The following is a 22,334-nucleotide window of genomic DNA, read 5'->3' on the forward strand; positions in this document are numbered from 1 at the left end:
GAAACATACGTACTATATAATTAAATTTAATTGAAAAAAAAGTATACATATACAAAAAAACAAAAAAAAACCTTATAAGCAATTAAACTGAACGGCGAAAGTTACAAATTAGAAAATCCTCGGATAGCCTCATAAATCAAGCTTACTCACTACGAATTAAACATGTTTAACATGTGGAGTGAGGGCAAATGAGGTATTACGTAATATAGAGTGTCTTTATTTAATCAAGGCACGAAAGCGCAGATTAGCGCTAAACGAAGTTGTTTTTTAGGTTTCTCACGAACCCGCTTTCTTGTTTTGCCACAAAATAAAATAGTAATACTGCTAGTTTTTCCCCATATGACCTCTAAGACAAATAAGAAGATTAATTTTTTTTTGGGGGGGGGGGAAGGTTTCCACACATTTTTGACGTTGGAATTTACGAACATAATCCTCAGTCTATTAAAAGTGTAAACAAGCTATTGCAAGCTAAAGCATCTGAAAAGATCTTTAATAAATCATTTTTGCTCTTAACGAGAAACGAACTGTTAATAATATTTCGAATATAAATGTAAACCGTTTATGAAGAAGGCATTATATTTGCGGATATTCGGTAGTTGGATAAATTCATCCGAAATTGTAACGGCCAATCCTAAAACATCTGTATTCAAAATAAGAGCAAAATTCAGAGGAAATTGGAAACATTTTACCATCGCTTCGCTTCCCTTTTATGATGTACATTAGAAATTAAAACCGTTCCAAATAATATAAAATTTGGTACAAATCTCCTTATTTTCTATCCTCCATAGTCTATCATATACATGCTTTACTCAGAAAACACTATTTTCTAGCTAATTGCTAATATTCTGATAAAAAAACAAACTAACGAAAACAGAAGAATGATTTCCTAGTACAATCACCAGGCTAGTGAAATAAAAGCGCATAAGAAATTAGAGAACCTTTTGGAACGCCTCGATGGACATTAACCGTATCGTCTTTTTGTTGTAAAAAGTGATTGAGCCGTCAGAACTATGAGGGAAAGACAAGACTAAAAAATCGACCCAGTCAAAGAAGATGGTACGAAGACATCCCAAATGCCGAAGGGAAATCATCGATTGTCATCATCATTGAATATTAATCGGAGAGAAAAGGTCCGCGATCGAGAGGTAATTTGACGCTAACAAATACCGTCATAATGGTTTGCGATGTGTTGGTCGTGACTCCAAAGTAAGCTTTATTGACGGCTGTTACTATATATCTATCAGACATGATTGCAAACACATGGCGATTCTCTCGCGACTATAACGGAACGGAATTGTGATGTTCGAAAATGAGGCGTCGTAATATATATGTATATATATATATATATATATATATATATATATATATATATATATATATATATTTATATATATATATATATATATTTATATATATATATATATATATATTTATATATATATATATATATATATATATATATTTATATATATATATATATATATATATATATTTATATATATATATATATATATATATATATATATATATACAAAGATTCAATTGTTCACTTCCTACACGGCGATCATCAGACAAGCGCGAGGCGATGTTCTTTACTTGTTACATGTTTAAATGTTTAATTAATCTTATCATTAACTTTTTGAAAGATGTTCATCAGAAACGATGATATTCTTGTACATGTGACTCATCCACTGTCCATATGTAGCATAGTTGGCTTGTCACATTATCATGTGTTTATTGAAGGAGGTGCGAAGGGGTTCAGAATTATGGAGACCTTTTCCTTTAATGTTATTTATTTTTATCAATATCTAGAGACATATAATGCAACAACATGCATGCAACAACAACAACAACAACAACAAGAAAATGACAAGAAAAATAGAAATTATTTGATTATGAAAATGAAATCAAGGGCAAGAAAGGGGCAACTGTATAAGTTGGAATTAATATGATATTACAAAACTGTCTGAGTAAGAAAATAATGGAAAGTTTTCTCATATTTCTGGTAAACAATATCGTGACTGGTTAACGTACGTTATCTTGCTAAATTGTATTGATCTTCTTTTCAACTACAACACTTGTATATATTTAATAACATTTTCAGAAAGTTGTTGACTCACATGTCAACAACGATTGTTACATGCTAAGTCCAAACGCATCAAATAAGGTTTACATTGTAGGCGTAGCCTTTCAATTTGATAGTTACAAGTAGTCAGTATAGGTCCCAAATTATAGCATGCTATAATTGCTACAAGTTTTCAAAAAGTACCAACTTGAGGTCTTTACTCTCCAAATTGTTCTCAGACATTCTAAATGAACACACAAGAGGTGTGAATGTCCCAGTGAGGTATATTTCCTCGAGGGTGATAAAAAAAATAGTTTAAGAATTTTGACTAAAGGTGACCGTATTTGCAAATCTGGCATATTTCGGGCCAATACAGCATACCTTTAACTTTGGTATAATCGGAGTACAAAAAACTGAACACAACTGCATGTATTACACTTGTCGATGACTTCACTATATACTGGGTAAGAAAGACCTTTGCAAGAGACATATACCTTAGTTTATCAAAGTTATTAATGAAGTACGGTTGCCCAGATGTCATGTAAAACTATACCGAAATCAATTCAAGAAGATCGAAAAAACGTTATTGTTTAACCCCAGTACGATCGTTCCGTGAATCGTTTTACAACTTTCTCTTCTTGTTTTGTTGTATCTGTTGCGTGTATTTCGTCTACGTTCCCTCTAGACTGTTCTTCAAATAATATATTGAGTGATACTGGTCAAGGACGAGTGCATGGGTTCTTCTAAATGACCTTAAGGTTATTGGAATCCAATATACGTAAATCAGAGCAAAAACTCTATACCTTTAGAGTTAAAGGAGCGTTCCACTCGGCTTTAGCTGTTTCCAAATTCATGGGGGGGGGGGGGTGCTATAGCACAGGCGCTTGGCGATCATGTAGAATAGAAGGGAAACTTGGAATAAAGAATCACGCCTTCTAATTTTTCATAATTCACGATACTTAAGGAAAATTGAAGACTTCATAAAGGGGCCAGGTGACTTAATTATCCCCGGGCCCAACCTCATATCTCTTCGCCCCGGTCGAAGTTAGCATTAATCACATGCAAATTGGATAAAAATTGTATCGGTTTTGTAGTAAGGCCTATTTTGAGTATAAATAACTCCTAGTCAAATACGTACAGATGTTGCTATGAAAATTCAATATCGAAATTGTCATTCGCGAAACATTATCTAATTAACGCAAAACAGCTTGTTTTAGTTATTAATCATGTAACGATTGATATGTTATACAAACGATGCGTTTTTTATATTTATGGAAACGCTGAGTTTCAGGCAAATTCGTACCATGCACAAATCCACATGCAGTTATCAGACTTACCGCATACTGATTTCATTGTATCTTACACCAAATGACAGAACGTATACGAACGTAGGAACGAAGAAAGAAAGAAAGAAAATGCAGATTCGGCTTTTTGAACCAGAATAATCTCAGCATGATAGAGAGAGAGAGAGAGATAGAGTGAAATTTTACTGAATGGAATGAATATTGATTCCGATAAAGTTTGCGCCAAAAATAAACTTGTAATGATTAAAGATGTGAGAGTGGGTGGTCACTTTTACCTATCTAAACGATTGAATAAGTCACCAATTTAACGGAATTACAAAATGAAATTTTACTTGGCTATATCGAAACCATTTGTTGTCGTCAAAGGTTCAGTCCAACGTCAGATTGAAAACTATGTCATATCAGAATTGCAGAATTGAAGAGGTTAACTAACATCTCGGATGCATTTCCCGATCAAAAAGTTGAAATATTAATCTTATTGATAAAATATCAATCTGACAGTTTGATCACTTTAATTACAAAAAAACTGAAGACTGATCTTTCAAAGCTCTTCCTCTAAGTGAGGCGTTTTATTTCCCATGTACTTGTATGAGTTAGAATATATAGTGTTACAACATCTTGCTATCATTCTATATGTAACCTTAAGTTTCTTCCTACAACCGGAAATTCTCCTAAGTGCACATCACTTCCAAAGGTTATAGAGAACCAACTTTAACTTTAACTTTAGAAAGATATGGGCTCTCGAACAAGAGAAGCTTAAATCGATTAGACATGAACTCTTGGGAAACCCTGTCACATTTTATAAAGCAATATCTTCACGTTTTCTTATTTTCACCTTTCAAGAATCGGGATTTTCGAGGACCAAAGCTAAGACACAGAGTAAGAGAGAGAGAGAAAGGGAAGGAATTTCTAATCTTGTATTTGGATGTATTTTTTCTTTTATCTTAGGGAGAATGGCTTGATCAGAGACTTTTATAATTTAAATTGGATAAATCAAAGTAGACTTCATGAGCTTGACATTTCAAGGTCTCCGGTGCTATGAGTTTCGTGGAAGTTTTGCCAAAAAAAAAACAACATACATGAAAAAAACCCACAGAGATTCAAAAATTTCGTTGGGGAAATGATCCACTAACCGAATTATATGATAAAAATAGACAGTTTTTCGTTTCAGTAGAAAGCTGCGATATTAGAATTTCCAATTCTCAAAGTTACTACTTTTAATACTATACTATACTATACTATACTATACTATACTATACTATACTATACTATACTATACGATACTATTGTCTTGTTTTAAATTGGGAGGAATTTGATATTTACTATAGCTTATACAGCTTATTTATACATTTTTTTCGTTTAATCTCAGCACCATTGTCTTGAAATTAAACATCATATTCAGATTTAAAAAGATTACACTTTTGGATGGGGTGGGGCCTGAGGGGGTGAGGGGTAAGGTTTCGTACAAAATGGAAGTAGTTAATCAACTTAATCCTAAGCGAGCATTTTCCCGGTTTTTTCATTGCAAATGTGAATTTCTACTTGGATGAATTCAGGCACAAGAATAATTTTGATATGTTGAAGAGAGGTTAAGAAACTACCAGCAGTACTGTGTGTATCCTTTTTAATTTTTGGAGAAATGTCGGGGTTCATCAATTAAAGTGACTGAACTATATAGTCTAGTACATAGACTATTAGGTCAGTTCCTTGCACGCAACGAGAAACGCAATAAATAGGGAAACAGAAGGCATTTATGGCATGAAATGACATAATTACAATGTAGTACCTATTTGTCAATGAAAAATGATATTTAATGCCATGCGATGTTGCTTTGTTATTAATATGAAGTTAAAAGAAAATAGTCCGGTTTGGTTGAGTTCTTAGGATTTTATAAGCAATATTCCAGATATTTAGCACATTTTTATAGGTGAATATCTTGTAAAATAGACCAACTGTAGAAACACATCAAAGTACTCATTTATAAAAACAATTCTTTCCCTCTGTTCGTGAACTATTACATTATGAATACCACAGAATTCTGACTAAAGTCAACCTTTAACCGATGTTACTCGTCACGCGATGAAAGTTTGCACTTTTCAATTCACTCCTTTAAATTCCATTTTATGCGTAATGTATAGGCCATGCTCATTTGTAAACACACAATTCAGGATATCAGTCACCATCTCCAAGTGAAATTCCAAAAAATGCAGTTAACAAACTTTAGGGGGAAAAAACGAGAAAAAAAACAACAGTTTTTTGGTCACTGTTTCCCTTTTTGGGACAAACAAAGCTAAAACAAATGGTACATCTCGAAGACTGCATGTAGAAATACAAATTCTTAAGCAGGAAGTTCGGTGTTCAGCTCCTTGTATAGATAACACTCCTTATCAAGTTGCCAAGTCACAACTTTTTCTCTCTCTGAACTCTTTCTTGAAAGCAGGTTAATCAAAACTACCTTCTACTCAGTAGTGTTCGAACTGTGTTTACACAAAATGAACCTCGGCCACTGACTATTAATCGATCAATTATGGATTTAATGATCAGTTATTTAAACACAGATGAAAAACCTGATGGTTTTATAATGTTTAAAGAGCAAAGTATTTACACCTATATAGGTTTAACCATATACACTTACTTAAATTTATGAGCTATCTACGCCAAGTGAATTATGGGTAAAATCCCTAATGACGTAATTTGGCTTTATATCTGTTCTTTCCCAGCGGAAATTTGACAAATAACATGAATACAGATTTTAAAGCAACTTTCAGACATGGACGTTATTATATTTTCGAACAATAGAGTTTTTGCTCAAATTCAGACGGTAATTGCGCACATTAGGGTACCCTCTCAATATTTATAACCAAATCTAAATCCTTTGTTATAGTAAGACATGAACAGTAAAACAAAACAATTATGGAGACAAAAATATATAAATGATTACGGGGAATTAATAATCAATTTAATTGATGAATTTGATTCTATTTTCAACAATTCGTCTTCCAGAACCTCTCCCGAAAAATTTAACACAGTCTAAAAAAAGAAAAAGAAATTAAAAATAATTGACATTCGTTTCTTTGTATTGATAAGCATCACAAAATGGATCAATATTCAAATCAGAAAGCTCATTTAAGCATAAAGAAACTTAAGCTCTCAAAATTTTTGAAATATGAAACTCGTATAACCGTGAATAGTACCGTATGATAACACGTATATATGGTGTCCCATGTTGAGGAATTGCAGAACCAATTCTCTGAAATCCCTGGATCCGCCGATGTTATAAAGGTTGGACAACATTTGTATAAAATCTTTCACCATATTTTTTGTTACAGTTCCTTTAAATGTAATTCTCTTTCCCTCTCCATCCAACCTCATGTAGGTCTTAAACTAGATCGTAAAAACTATTTCATCAAGTACTATCGAATTTGTTCCCTCTTAAATTAACATTCTAATAATGTCAGTATATTACCTTAACTCATTTAAATCGGGATCGTGTGCCAAATATAGAATCCAACTAATTTGAACAGTACGAACTCTTCTTATTTGTTACATGTGCTAAAGAATTTATCTGTCGCCAGTCTCTAAGTCATGTTAATATTACGATTAATTCGATTGGCTCTGCGTGATTAATATCAACTTAATGCTGAAATATGCGGCTAACGTCGAATCGGATTGTGTTAAGTCGAAAGTGATTGTTAACGTATGCAACGTTAAAGCTACGTATTGGCTTGGAAGGAGGTTATTATAACACAAGGCACCATTCTATTTTACTGTAAACTTGAAGGTATATATATATATATATATATATATATATCATCATGTTTATCATATATATATATATATATATATATATATATATATATATATAAATAAATAATATGTATATATATATATATATCATCATGTTCATCATATATATCTATATATAAATAAATAATATGTACATATATATATATATATATATATATATATATATATATATATATAACATTTTTCATTCTGATATAGTACATGCATGCACTTCAGATATTCCATTTGTTCATCATGCGCGTTTCTCGCAACTTTTGACATTTGGTAATGCGGCATGTTCCCCATTCAATTCTTCAATTTATCAATTGAATACATTTCAACATTTCTTTATTTGTATTACAAATTGTCATGTGCAGCAGTCAAGAACTTTTCGATATTTGAAGTAAAAAAATCATAAATTGTCAGACGAAGACTCATAAAATTCGTAGAAACAAACCATTTCTTATTTATTTCAGACAATCCATCAAATATCGAGAGCGAAATAGAGAGAGAGAGATTTTGGTTAAATGTCCTTGATACAGCTTGACTGAGTGATAATGCCTCAAACTCTTCATCCCAAGTTAAATAAAAGACTTTCCGCCCGGGTGGAAGTCACGTCGAATTCTCATTTACGGTAACTAATGATAATCTGAGTCTATTGATATTAGCCCATAAAAATAATCCAACTAGAACGAGTCTAAATCGAAGGAATGCCCACAAGCGAAAATAAGTATGGGACGCCGCTATGATGAGAAGTCTTTACACTGATACACTGATGCAACAAGTAAAATGTGGGAGAGGTTAAAGGGGAAGGGAAAGGGGAAGGGGAGGGGTGAGGATGGGCGGGGGGGGGGGCGATCCTCTCAACTCATCACTGAAGAATAACTTTCTTCCAACGTTTCCTTTGCCCATCCTTTAACCTCCTATTATAAGGATAATCAATTCAGAAATAAGAAAAACGAAAAAAAAAATTACAAGGAATCAAAAACAAAAAAAGAATTGTAAAATAACTTTAGATGTTTTCATTTTCTTTAAATAAAGAAATACCAATGAGGACTGACAAAAAGCAACAACATAAATGTGTGAACTTACCCATCAACCAAAGAATAAGAACGACTGGTAAAAGTCTATTTGGTAAGAACCACAACCTACGTACTAGAGAAGGTAAATTGGGACGCATGATCCATTGAGGTCTATATTGTAACTATTTTATTCCTTTTTATCAAAGAAACTATTCATTTCCTCTCTAGAGATAAAATATCATTAATTCTGCAGATGGCCAGGTACTTTCCCCTTAAAGTGCCTTCATTATCAGATTTTCAGGTGTAATTTAGACAAAGCTCTCGGCGATTGGAATAAATACGATACGAGAAAATGGATTAAATCGAGCATCATTGGACTATCTGACCTGTAATAAAAGAAATTGCACCTTTCCCGAATACAACTCAATTTTGACGTTTTTTTCTTTCTTTCTTTTATTCATTTCTTTGTTTATTTTGTTTTTGGTGGTTTTTTTTTATGTGTGTGTGTTGAGATGGTCATTTAGACTTATATAGGTAAAGTACGATATACCAGTGTGAGCTGGTTTTTCTGACTCTCGCTGTTTCTCTCTCTGTCTCTTTCATTTCCGATCATTTCAGTTTAAGAATTCAATGGAATGAGTTAGCTTCTTTAAATGATTATGGAGGCTTATCTCTTTACGTAATAACGAAATTTGACAAAAAGGATAAATTAAAAGTTAAGAATAGCTAGGTTCAGGTTAACAGCTTTTTTTTAATTCCACTTATTGAACATGTATTAAGTTTGACGTCAGATTCGTTTCCCCCAAATCCCTTTACGATTCTAAAACAAAGTCTGATATTATTTTATACTTTCAAGGTTTTTCTATCAATATGAAGTCAATATAAGAGAGACTAATGAATATAGTAAGTAATAAAAGACTAAACTATAAAAGATAAAAAAATATATTATTCTTTAATCTCATTACAAAATGATATCAATACGAGATTCCTATAAAAATCTTCTTCTGTTTAGGGTGCAATGTAACAAATTAACTTGACTGTGATATTTGTCTGTTTAAATGAGACACAAATCCAACCACCATCTTTAGTAAAATTATGTGATATCAAAATAACTGTCTTGAATAACTTCCCAAATCAACTAAGTCAAAATCCCATTCCATTTGGGAGATGTAAAGTGAAAGTTTAAATGTCTCTTCAAAACCACGACTGATGACTTGAACAAGTCTATATATGACATCTTCAAACCACTTGTGTATCAATTTTTTCCTTGTATTTATTTTTATTTTTTTTCTTGTATTGAAGGAAAAGAAAAACATATAAAACGTTAAAGACGGATTAGCCAAGTGTGGAGAGTTGGGGGGGGGGAGGGGGGGGGGGGTATGTTGGTGCCAATCGTGCCACCCAAAGGAAAATTGCCTTTTCCAACCAAAAAAGGCACATACACGACTTGGTGTTGCAGAAAGTTCCTTTTGAGTATGAGAATGACGTCACTCTTTTCACTGAAAGAAAGATAATTGTAAGTATTGTTAATCAGAGACATGTCAGGGTAGGACGCCCCCGGACATCCGCACCTGTGATTAATATCGTGACATACTTTACGATGGGAGACTTTAAAAGTCCATTCTAGTCTCTAAAAAGTATTAAGCTGTTCGCATTTCATTTACGACACTCAGGAAGAACACACAATAGCTTACGTATCTCACGGCATAAGCCTTAAAATTGCTATAATATTTCAATTTTGACATTTTCATTCGTCGCGAATTGATCATTAGTTACGCGCCGCCAAAGATGAGTCATCGATGTCTGTAATGGTTAAAGCAGACACAAATGCTTCTTCAGCGTATGGCGTGTACCGACATGAATAAATAAATAAATAAATATATATATATATATATATATATATATATATATATATATATATATATATATATATATATATATATTTATATATATATATATATATACATACATATATTTATATATATATATATATATATATATATATATAAATATATATATATAGGTTGCTGATAATAAAATGCTAATGCGTTACAACAGATGTTCAAAGAAAACAAATGAACAATCAAAACAAACAAACAAGCAAAAAGAAGAAGAAGAAAAAAAACACGAAAAAGTTATTTATAAAAATAATGAATATGAAGCATATCAAAACAATATTCATATTTCCATATTCTTTTTTAAAACATTTTTATTAAATGACATTCGATTGATGAGCTATAATGTGCTGCTGTCTTGGAGTTTTGTTATACAATAATTTCAAATGCTTTATCAAAATCAAAATAAACGGGCTCCATTTTTCGAATTCTTCAATTTTCCTTTCTTTTCTTGATTTGCTTATCAGACACGTCAGCCATAAACATCTGTCTGTCCTTGGCAACATACATTTCTATCGTTGTTCCATGCCAAAAAATGCACCTGCGAAAAAAGACGATTTTATTTTTTCCAATGAAATTAAAGACATCACTGTAGACATATTGAGTTTATAATAATAAGTCGCTTTCACTGCTGATTAATTAGTCCACTATGGAGGCTCTAGTCAATGTTTATGCTGTGTCATAAAGTGGCTTTTTGAGGTTAATTTTCGGTCAAGTTTCGATAATAGACGATACAAGTGTCTCAAAAATATGAATGCATGTCTGTTTCATATAGTGTACACGTTTTTTGTATGACAAATAGTAACGAACAAGTCAAAAGAAGAAAAAATGAAATGTATTAACTTTCTTGTTACCTGCAATTCACGTACATTTAGGTCAATCAAAAAATATCTTGGCGAAGATAATTTTAAAATGTTGATTTGAATCAGAGGTTTCTAAAGAAATTTTCAATTGGTGAAAAGAAAATTATAAACATATCATAGACCAGTCTTTCGTAACCCTTGTCCAGTACTCGCACACCTTACCAATAAAAACAAAAAAACACATTTTCAGCCCCTTCACCAGGTGTGGCAAAACATGTTTTATGCAAACATATTTTTTTGTTATAGTTTGTCACTAAATGTAACTTTGTATCCCCTGGACTCCTGTCTCACAACTCTACGTGGTTCGTGCACCACTTGTTAATAATCGCTGGTATACTGGATTAAACGTATTCTATTCATATACAGTTTCAAATCATTCCTTGTCAATGTGCCTACCGAAGCATATATGCAATTGGATATGTATGCCTTGCTTATTATAACAGCGTAAATTACATTAAATGGAAGTCGAAGAAGGGGGGATGGCGGAGGGGGATGGCGGAGGGGGGGGGGGGGAGGAGCCGATTTACGATTGAACGAATTTAGGAGATGGATGAATCGGGAAAGAGATGTATATACACGTTGGTGCGATCCTGGGACTATAGATACTATAAATAACAATCATGTTGTATGTGCACCTGTCATGCAAGTAGCTTACACCGTGTTGAGTATAATACAATGGACAGACGGGGTATAGGCAAGTTCATAATGTAATCAATAATAAATAAGATTATTGAGGCAAATGCCAACTGCTAATCCTCAACGAATAAAAGACCTTCAGCTGTGCATGAAATGAACTAATAAAATAGTGAATCACAGCGAAAGCAGAGAACCGTTCTTTTTTCATAATAACTGAGATAGTGTGTTTTGGGGTTTATATATTTATATATATATATATTTATATATATATATTTATATATATATATATATATATATATATATATATATATATATATATATATATATATATATATATATATATATATATATATATATATATATATATATATATATATTAAACGGCCATAAGAGAAATGTTGGAAACACCAGTTGAAACGGATGCAAAATCAATAAATTAAAGTTATAACTATGTTTATATTAAACTATGTTTATATTATTTTCGCTTGCCTTGTATTTTGTTTAAACATTTCTTGTTTATTCAAGGGAAGTCTTCATCGAAAATCGTGTCGAATGCACAGAATTTTAATAATTATGTTACTTTATTATGTGATATTATGATATTTTAATGGCCATAAGTTAAATAAATAATCATCAGTGGTATAAAGTTTGTGACTTGCTGATAAGGTGTTCAATTAGAAAAGGCTTTTAAAAGGAATGACTAAAACTGTTCTGCATCTTGAAAATTCTGTTTTCAATCAAACGTGACTTTGACGCATAATTGTGTGCAATAAAACCCCAATTAACGGAATAATTAATTACAATCTATGGAAAATAGATGGTGTGATGATAATAACAAAGTCCTAATAACGTATAATTATAATCGAAGACGCTAAAACGTTGCACGGTGAAAGTAGTTCATAGCACACCGTAGCTTAAATGTGGACGAAAGAAAAAACACACGTTCATATACTTTGTATCGATTTGGTATTTCAATTGCAAGCAATAGTGTAGACCGTATGTACTGTTAAGACAATTTGCATAAAATATAGAGGTACTTGGAAGGGGGGGGGGGTGACTAGGTCACTTTTGATTTATACCTCTGGTGTAATGGCTTATCTGTAATAAACTTGACGAACGAGAGTCATAGAAAACCATCCAACTCACTCTATTGATTACTTTGAGAACATTCAACAATTCCAGTCGACAGTTTGTAGTCATTAGCAAAACTACACGTCCACGATGACTTATTCCAGTAAAACCGACCTTGTTTCTCCAAGTTGTCAACTTGAACAAGTCGTTTAATGGCCATAGATTGGTTTTCATAGGAGTTGCTAGTCTCAAAATTAACGGTTAATTTATAGTGAAAGAATATTCCATATAGATATTTATTGTCATTTTAGCTATTACTATTAATTTTAAAGGATGGCATTGGCCACAGATGAAGTTTGAAATGTTGTAGAACAGCTAAAAGCATTTCTATTAGTGATGGGTGTATTCTATAACACACTTTTATGATTTCTTGTCTTTTTTAGAGAAAAATGAGCCTTAAAACATTTACGCATTGTAAACGAGTCATCTGAGGCCATATACAAGTCTTCTGTATCCCCCTTCAGTTTTGTGTTGCATCTGCATTCATTATAATCACCATTTTGAGTGCACAATCTGTTCGCATTAGAATATCTTAGGGGTTGGACTACGCAGGAATTTCAAGCAATACGAGGCGACTTGACCCTCAGGCCGTTGACGCAGACTCAAAAGTAGGAGACCGGGTGTTCTCTCTCCACCCCCACCTCTCTCTCTCTATATATATATATGTATATATACATATACCATCATCCTTTTCTGGTGAAGTTAAACTTGCTTATCCATCCGTTTTGAGTGATTAACTCAACAGGTTTAAGGTTATGTTTTTGATGTTCATTCAAATAAATACTTCAACAATATCGCATACATATGTCACCTTTGATACGCATTATCGACACACTATTCAGTCACGAAATGCGCATATTTTACGCATTCGCACAGAATTACTATTTGCTTGGTGCACGCAGTCGTATCAACTTGGTATTAAATTGAATTAAAAAGGAAGGCAGATTGAATTGACAAGATGGCACAAGCTGATTACTTTCCCTCTTCGAAATGGTAAATTATTATTATGATTGATCATATCGCAGCTGAAAATTGGGACCAAATAAAGCGATTGCTTTAAGGACTATATCTTATACTATACTAATTGCCACTGGGGAATTAACTGTTGGTCGAAATCAGCGGAGGAGTGTCAGGTATAAGAAATTAGACAGAAATGAAAAGAGAAAGGCAATGAAAAGACGATTGGATATCAAGTTACTTGGCCTGGTTATCGTTGGTTATAAAATATTAACCTACTACTTACTGGAGTCGTTGAGGCTCATTTTGAACTCTTATTCACCCTTCATGGTAATTAGGCAAACAGAGGCGTGACCGTGCAAACATCTTGCTTTCATGGGCCGTTGCTTGTCTTATCTTGTTCACAGAATCATTCCCAGTAGACAGCCTAGTTGCAGTCAACCGTGTAGGTCATTGCATACTGGGACAAGGAATGGCTAGCGTACTATAGCTGTATATTTATGGTATAGTGTAAGGGGATGTAGAGCACGTTTTACTTTGGCGTTTGGACGTGTTGAAGGAGACACAAATTTAACCGTTGTCTTTGAAATACGTTATAGAAGTAGCTAAATGATAAACAATATTATTCCATTTTGGAGATATCGCAGCTTTAATGTTTCTTTCACACACAAGGCTGAAGACTTGCAAGTCTAAATATGTCATTATCGAGCCTGATGTGTTTCATTTCAATGGTTTTTTTTGGGACACAAATTCAACTGTTGTCTTTGAAATATGTAATAGAAATAGCTATAGGCTATGTGGTATTATTCCATTTTGGAGATATCACAGCTTTAATTTTCCTTCACATACAAGGCTGCAGACTTGATGAAGTCTAAATATGTCATTATCGAGCCTGATGTGTTTCATTTTAATGTTTCTTTAATTTTTTTTTTAAACTTATGACAACATATATATATTTTTTCTATAACTGTGATGGCATGTTGCAACTGCTGAAGCTAAACTACTGAAGTTCGTAACATGACTATATAATTGCATTTGTTACAGTGTCAACACTGTTAATGTTCGTAAACCATGGAAATATAAAATAAAAAATATTAAAAAAACTTCAGATCCTATGGCACTATCAAATCACACAATATATATATATATATATATATATATATATATATATATATATATATATCCACACTAAAGCTTATGTACTATACAAGCTAACCGCCGAGATAGTACAACTATAAATAGGTGAGACAGCCGTATCAAGAATAAGATCATTCAAGGTTATTTGATTTTCCCTCAGGAGGTGTTCTAATGACACCTTCAAGTATGATTCTTTACGAAAGGCGACAGCTCTAAGATTGTTGTAAAATATCACCGGTTTTCTATAAAACTGTTTATAATGATTGTTATACACACATTTCGTTTGACAGTTTGCATACGCTATACTTTGCTCATAAAAAATTGAATTTGTTACTGAAAAGCAAAAGAAAAGTGCCGAGTGCAGAAAATGATCACACACAGCTGTGTATTAATTTAGTTCTGTCTTCGGGGCATGAGTTTGACGCCTCTTCTTTTTACACACTCTCTTCTCTTCTCTCTTTCTTCCTTTCCTTTCCTTCTTTCTCTCTCTATTTCTAATTCTTCAACAAAACTTACAAAAGTACGCGTGGCACAGCAATTTTGCTATTGGCATTTCGGTATGGCTGGACGGTTACATCGAGTTCAGCAGGATTTTATTTTGTGGCTATATCTATAGCTCTTCGTGCAGAAATGTAACTCTTTAAAAAAAAGGAAAAAAAAAAGAAAGGATGAAGACAAAATAAGGTTTTTTTTTTTACTTTAGTCAACGAATTGAATTTAATGAAAATTGGTGTCATTTGAAATCGATTTATTTATATATCAACAAGCCAGTGGCTTGGGGTGTGGGGGCAGGTTTTGTGTTTAGAGCTACTTATATGCTAGTTTATAGTCTAAAAATGAAACAGAATGTGTGTATATATATATATATATATATATATATATATATATATATATATATATATATATATATATATATATATATATATATATGTATATATATATATATATATATTTATATATATATATATATATATATATATATTATATTTATATATATATATATATACATATATACATATATATATATATATATATATATATATATATATGTATATATGTATATATATATATATATATATATATATATATATATATATATATGTATGCTCTTTTAAAGTTTGTTTTTCAAAAACTTGTCATCCGTTTGAGTCGTTCCGCAGATCTATGTTGTTATAATTGGGTTACGTAGGTATCATGAACTTTTCCCCTGAGTAAATTATACTTCATTTCTTTCTTTCATTTAACCTTTTCTTTTTTGTCTTCTAGGTATTTTGCCTTACCAGGGAATTATAACGCCTCCTTTGTTAGTTCCCCCCCCCCCCATCGCCCCCTTCTACCTCTCTAATCTTCTCATGATAAGTAACATACCACATTTTCATTTCTGTAGCTCAGATAGAAGGCTATATATAGCCTAATCCACACGGTGTTTTGACTATACTGTATTAGACTTATATTATTACTATTGCAGATTTGATAAGCCGATATGTGTTCCTGTATTACAAATGCAATTAGTCGTTCTTCGCCAATGCTTTCTAGTGTAGATGAAACACGCTGGGTTTTACCTATTACCTGAAGGTTACGTGTGTTTTTCAATAACTGTTTCCAAAGACCACCAACTTTGTACAACATTCACTCGGAGAGGGTTTTGAACTGACGATTCCACTGTTGGCATTCGGGTTGCTAAGCAACATAATGTTTCGGCATGTGAGCTTTTTCCCTTCACCCTTTACATGAAACATACGTTAAAAATAATGGTTGCGTACTTCTGGTCTATGACGTCATTCTTCAGTTATTTAAAGTAATATGAATGCATGGAACTAATGAAGGAGGAATCCTTTGATCTTAAAGCGGACAGTTGCGTTAAGCTTGTTATATATTTTATTATACAACACCTAATTGTATTCCGGTCATTTGATTGGTCAATTGCTCGTCGATTGCATGCAAAATCCGCTCTATTCCACTCTATGAAATAGAACCATGGGTTATACGTTTTTGATAGCACTTTTTTCAATGGTAAGAGAGCAGAGAAACCTGTCTGTTCAAAACAATATGTTATAACTATTGCACTCATAACCATTCATTATTTGTATATTAATACTCTTTCACACAAAAATATGTCAACGTTGCCTTTCATCTTTCTGTGTTTCTTTTCAATTAATAAAAACAATCCAATATTTCGAGCAAAAAAAAAATCATATTGTTTTTATCCAACGTATACGGTCATTCATAATTCTTCGAGAAAGTGGCTGAGGGATGAAGTTTTGTTTCCATTTTATTTTTATGAGGATAAAAAGAAACTTAATCGAAGTGTTGTTCTTGGTATGTGATTATATTTCTCTACGAAAATATGTTAAACGAAATTTAAACGCCTTATCACATCTGTTATCTCATAAAATAATAAGGTATTCTACGTGGCCAGTGCCCCCCCCCCCCCCAATGTCAAGGGGCCTAACATGTGAAAACCTCCGGAAAAGACAACAACTTTAGATATTACATGGGAAATACTATAGATTGTGTGAAATTCTCGATAGTCTCTGAAGAATCTAAATATCCCGATATAGGGTGAAAGTGGTTTCAGAAGACGAACTACGAAGTTCCCTCCCTTTAGTCTATGCTATCCGGGGTAAAAGCTGCGTAGACTAAATGCAAGGGGGAGGGGTGGGGGCGGGGGCTTTGGTTCAGTCATATCCAACTTAGTGTTTCGTCCCTAGCGAAAAATCCTTAGCTGGACAGCTTCTAAGTAAAACTTTTTTAGATGTATAGTAAACGTCACAAACTTGTAAATATAATTCAATATTGAGACGTAAACAGATTATCCAATTAGTGTAAATGCTTTGATACATTTCGTTGAATTGACGATACTTGGAAGCATATCTATGGAAGCGTTAAGGTGCCGTCGAAATATTCAAATAATTTACCTGAATGCACTTAGCACTTATCATGATTTATTTCAATTGCGCACACAAACATGATAATACGTATACGACGAATTATATGAATGACGTCACAATAACCATGGTTGCTCTCATTTACGTATATTCGATTTCCATACAAGGGATGGCAAACTGTAATAAGTGTTGTTATTTACTATATAAAGTTGAGAGCATTGCATGAACGAAGACGTCCGTAGAACATTCACGACGTGTTACATGCAGTCACCTCAATCATATCATATTCCTTTGATACAAGGGTATAGGCCGTTGCAGGGTGCCTCTCTTAATTCCCATTATGACGTCATCGTCCTTTTCATTTCTTTTTCATTTCACCTTCAGTGTTGTGATATTTAGGGACTAAATATTTCCTATTCTTGTTTTAGAAGAAGAAGAAAAAACAAAAGTTTTGTTAAACAAGTGACATATCTACGATGCCCAAACTAATATCAGATAATACCGAACAGTTAACTAGAAAGAATTTACTTTGATACTTATACTTATACTAAATGATTATATCGCTCTTTCGTTATTTCGACTTATTCTGAAGTGTGTGTTAACAGATATAATACAAACAATTAGTATTTCTCCCCCCCCCCTGTTTCGCTGCAAGGGCCGGTAGCGTGCTGTTGTTCTTGCGAACTTTCGGCGCATTCTTTCTCACGTCCTAAGAAGGTCTCGTGAAACTACATACATCTGCTGTTTAGAATGCATAAACGGAAGGCTTCCATTCATTTCTCTTTTCAAAGACGTTTCTGCATCTCCCAGCCCTTCTCCAAATGCATCAACTCCCTTTCATAACTGACTTTTCGTGTTTTAATGTATCCACATCACACGGAATTGTGAGAGAAAAAAGATAGAAATATATCCATCTGTTTTTCTTGAAATCGCTTTTTAATCAATAACCCCAAATAGTTTCCGGGTAAAAATCTCAGCGTCGGATATTTCTAGTGACTCGTTTTTATAACTTTTTCAAAGTGAACCATGGATGTGATCAATCCCCTCCGGATACAAACAGACAAAAAATGCACACAGGGAAGCGAATACGACCCGTACACCTGCCGTACAAATACGGGTGACTTGTCAAAATTCCTATCTTGTGCAGTAAAACCTAGGCAGTATATAGTTAGTTTGCCTTCAGTCACGGCTCTGGTAATACAAGCTGAAACAATCGTTTTTATTTTGACAAACAGAACTTTCCAAGGGTTGCCCCGGGCATGGTTAAATCTAAAAAAGCATAATCTTAGCATACCTTTGGAACGCCGAACAGGACACACAAAAAAAAAATCCCGGATATGGCGAGAGGGGGTTTATTTCAAAAGAAAAGGTAAAAGATTAACAGTCTTGTAAATTAATCGATAGCTTTTGACGTGAAATTTATATGGTTCAGACATGATATATATAATCTACACAATTTGTTGATATATCTACAAACACTATAATTATGCTTAACCCAACAAAAATAGCCATGCATGCAAGTTCAGCCGGTTTACATATATACGTATAGTAAATTTAATTTGGCAATGTTCAGTTGACTGCTTATACATCTAACCTATAATTTTTCATGATTTCCCAAATGACACATTCGGAAAAATTAATTTAACTAATTAGGCTTTGCAGCGGATTAATGATTTTTTTTGCATTATCATTGCATTGTGGGATTTATCTATACCAAAGAAAGAAAAACGATACAATTTTAAGGTCACAAAATTCATTAAAAATCAACTTCAAGGATGGTGAAGCCTTGGAAAAGGAAATTAAAAAACTCTTAAAATATGAAGATTTCATAAAAGAGAAAAACGTATCTTACATACGTTATCGTCTCTTCAAAGAATTTCTTTTTTGCATGCGTGCATGTGAGTTGAGTCACCCTGCTAAATTATGGTTCCTCAAATGAAAATTTATAAACAAATAATTAATGGTTTCATAATTCAATTCTTTTCTTGCAACATTTCCTTATTATTTTTGTTAGAATTGAAAAAAATCGAAAAGGCATTTTTTAGGGCAATTTTGTTATTTGTAAGGAAACTTTACTAGCAAAGCTTACGAAGTATACACTCTTATACTGAACAAAAATATCTGAGACAGCGCCTTAACATATAGAAGAAAAAAAACCCAAGATATTCCCAACATTTTAGAACATTTTTTGTCAAGGCAAAGAACTTGTTTTATTTTACTGTTTTCCTTCTAAAGAATATAAGCTCTTCCCTTGTGTATCTGGTCTATATCTGATTCGCTTTAGGTAGATTAAACTGCCAAAAAAAAAAAACTCCAAGTTTTATCATAAAGAGAAAAAAGGGATTTATTTAGACCTTGACCTAAAGCTTTTTCCATATTATTGCTCCAATTATATGTTTCGATATTGATCGCGAAAAGCAGCTTATGAAACATCTCATAGCTGGACGAAAAAGGAAGACGCTATCGAAACGAAGTATAATTCTCCATCCACCGAATAGAAATCAACCTCTTGTTTTAAACTTAATCAACCAGGTGAGTCATTTTTTTCAAAGACAACGGTTGACAAAATGAAAACTGCTGACTAAAATGGATGCTACATAAGTAAGTATATCTGTAAGATACTGTTAGAATCATGGAAGGATCAAGGCATTTAAAAAATTAGGTCTTTGATGCCGCCTCGAATGTAAAGAGTCCCCCCCCCCTCCATCCCCACCAATGAAAATAAAAATAAATACGTGAAATGTTTGCATTCTGAGTCATACGTTATAGGATACGAAATTTGGTTCAGAATTATAGGTCTAAAAGCAAGGTTGTGCTAATAAGTATTTTTAATTTTCTGTGCGGTGTTGAAAGAGGGCTGGTCTTTGAATCTCCACCACCACCCACCCCACATCACTCCACCCCACCCCACGCGACGACACCCACCCCACACAACGCGACCCGACACCACCAAACCCCACCCACCCATCCCATCCGACGCCACCCATACCATCCCGCCTCACCCACCCCACCCCCACGACGTCACCTGACACCACACCACCTCACCCACCCCACCCCACACGACGCCACCCGACACACCCCATCTCACCCCACCCCACCCACACCACGGGATTTACACCTGAGAATGGAAACTTCAAAAGATTTTACTAGGATATGAACCTCACCAGTGAAGGTTCTGTTATTTTTACCTGTATCCTGACCGGATAATTTTATAAATGTTGTTGTCTCTCCTTTAAATACTTTCATTATTAAGAAAGAAGACAATTTAGTGGTTTGTCCTTAGCTATAATATCCTTAGCTGGACAGCTTCTAAGTAAAACATTTTTTAGATGTATAGTAAACGTCACAAACTTGTAAATATAATTCAATATTGAGACGTAAAAAGATTACCCAATTAGTGTAAATGCTTTGATACATTTCGTTGAATTGACGATACTTGGAAGCATATCTATGGAAGCGTTAAGGTGCCGTCGAAATATTCAAAATATTTACTTGAATGCACTTAGCAATTTTCTGCGAAGTATTGAATTGATGATTTAGTAGTACTTTGCATTTCCCATCCACTCCCCCTCCCCCTCCCCAAAGAAAATTAGGATACTTTTGTCATCTTCAATTAGTGATCAACCATGAATTTAGGGGAAAAGTGATACAATAACTGCAGCAAATAACGATATGTTCACTTGTCATAAATTGAGAAAGTTATCAACTTTTCAACAATTATTGAAATTCTTAAATGAATCCTATCGCTCGAAAAGGTGCAACAAAACATTAACATAATAACTCACGTTGCATGTTTTCCATCAGTTTGCCAAAAAAAAGGAAATAAAAATGAAATTAAAAACCGACAAACAAACAATGAATCCAATTTTAAGCTGCATATTGCGCTGGGTTGTAAGTTTTGTAAATCTGATCAAACCACGTATATTTCGTACATAATCAGCAGTGGCAGAACAACCAGCCGTTTGCTCTGACGAGGAATTGTGATAAGGCGTAAGCATTCTGGGTATTTTTTTTACAATAGCTTTCATATGTTAATATTTTCTGTAATGGAGATTGGTTTTGCGAAATGATGCTGAAATCTCAATGATTGAACCTGGCCTAGTCGGCTTACACTAGTTTCAGTAAACATTATATTTTCAACAACAACAAAAAAAATTGAGAGGAAAAACATATTGAGAGTGAAAGGCTTTAGATACTATAATAATGGCACTACGACATAACAGATTAACAAAATGACGGCTCTAAGATCCCCCCCAAAAATCAATATTTCTTAACTGTTTGGGAGAATAATTCTTCTCCACAAAGATCTCTGTCATTTTAAACCAAAGATGATTATTGGGCTCGTGTCTCCTACTATTTGTCTCTGCTGCTTATCGGTATTTTCGTCTTTTGACTTTTGATTTTGGGAGTGCAAATACCCCCTGCAGCCAATTTTTGTAACATTGACCCTTGGACAGTAATATTCCTTGTTTCACTTTATAAATTGATAACAAGCTAAGAAGTATTAAAACGAAAGTGTTGTCAGTAAGAACTATAAGAACAATTTGTCAGTTTGTGAGTATTCAAGCGAATATTAAATGTAAAAACAATATTAAAAAAATAAGTAAAACAAAAAATAAAAAAAATCATAAGTTAACGACCTGATGGGCC

General features: G+C 33.3%; 1 protein-coding gene across 1 annotated transcript in view; it reads right to left on the reverse strand.

Annotated features, from left to right (window-relative positions):
- Nucleotides 1-18,486, reverse strand: part of LOC139975285 (methylcrotonoyl-CoA carboxylase subunit alpha, mitochondrial-like) — a 344,390-nt gene extending 325,904 nt beyond the window's left edge. Inside the window, exon 1 of the mRNA XM_071983075.1 lies at nucleotides 18,480-18,486. The gene's annotated coding sequence lies outside the window, so the exon portion shown is untranslated. The remainder of the gene's footprint in view (nucleotides 1-18,479) is intronic.
- Between the last annotated feature and the right edge of the window lie 3,848 nt (nucleotides 18,487-22,334).

The sequence above is a fragment of the Apostichopus japonicus genome, chromosome 10 (assembly GCF_037975245.1).
Source record: "Apostichopus japonicus isolate 1M-3 chromosome 10, ASM3797524v1, whole genome shotgun sequence".
NCBI classification, from domain to species: Eukaryota; Metazoa; Echinodermata; class Holothuroidea; order Aspidochirotida; family Stichopodidae; genus Apostichopus; species Apostichopus japonicus.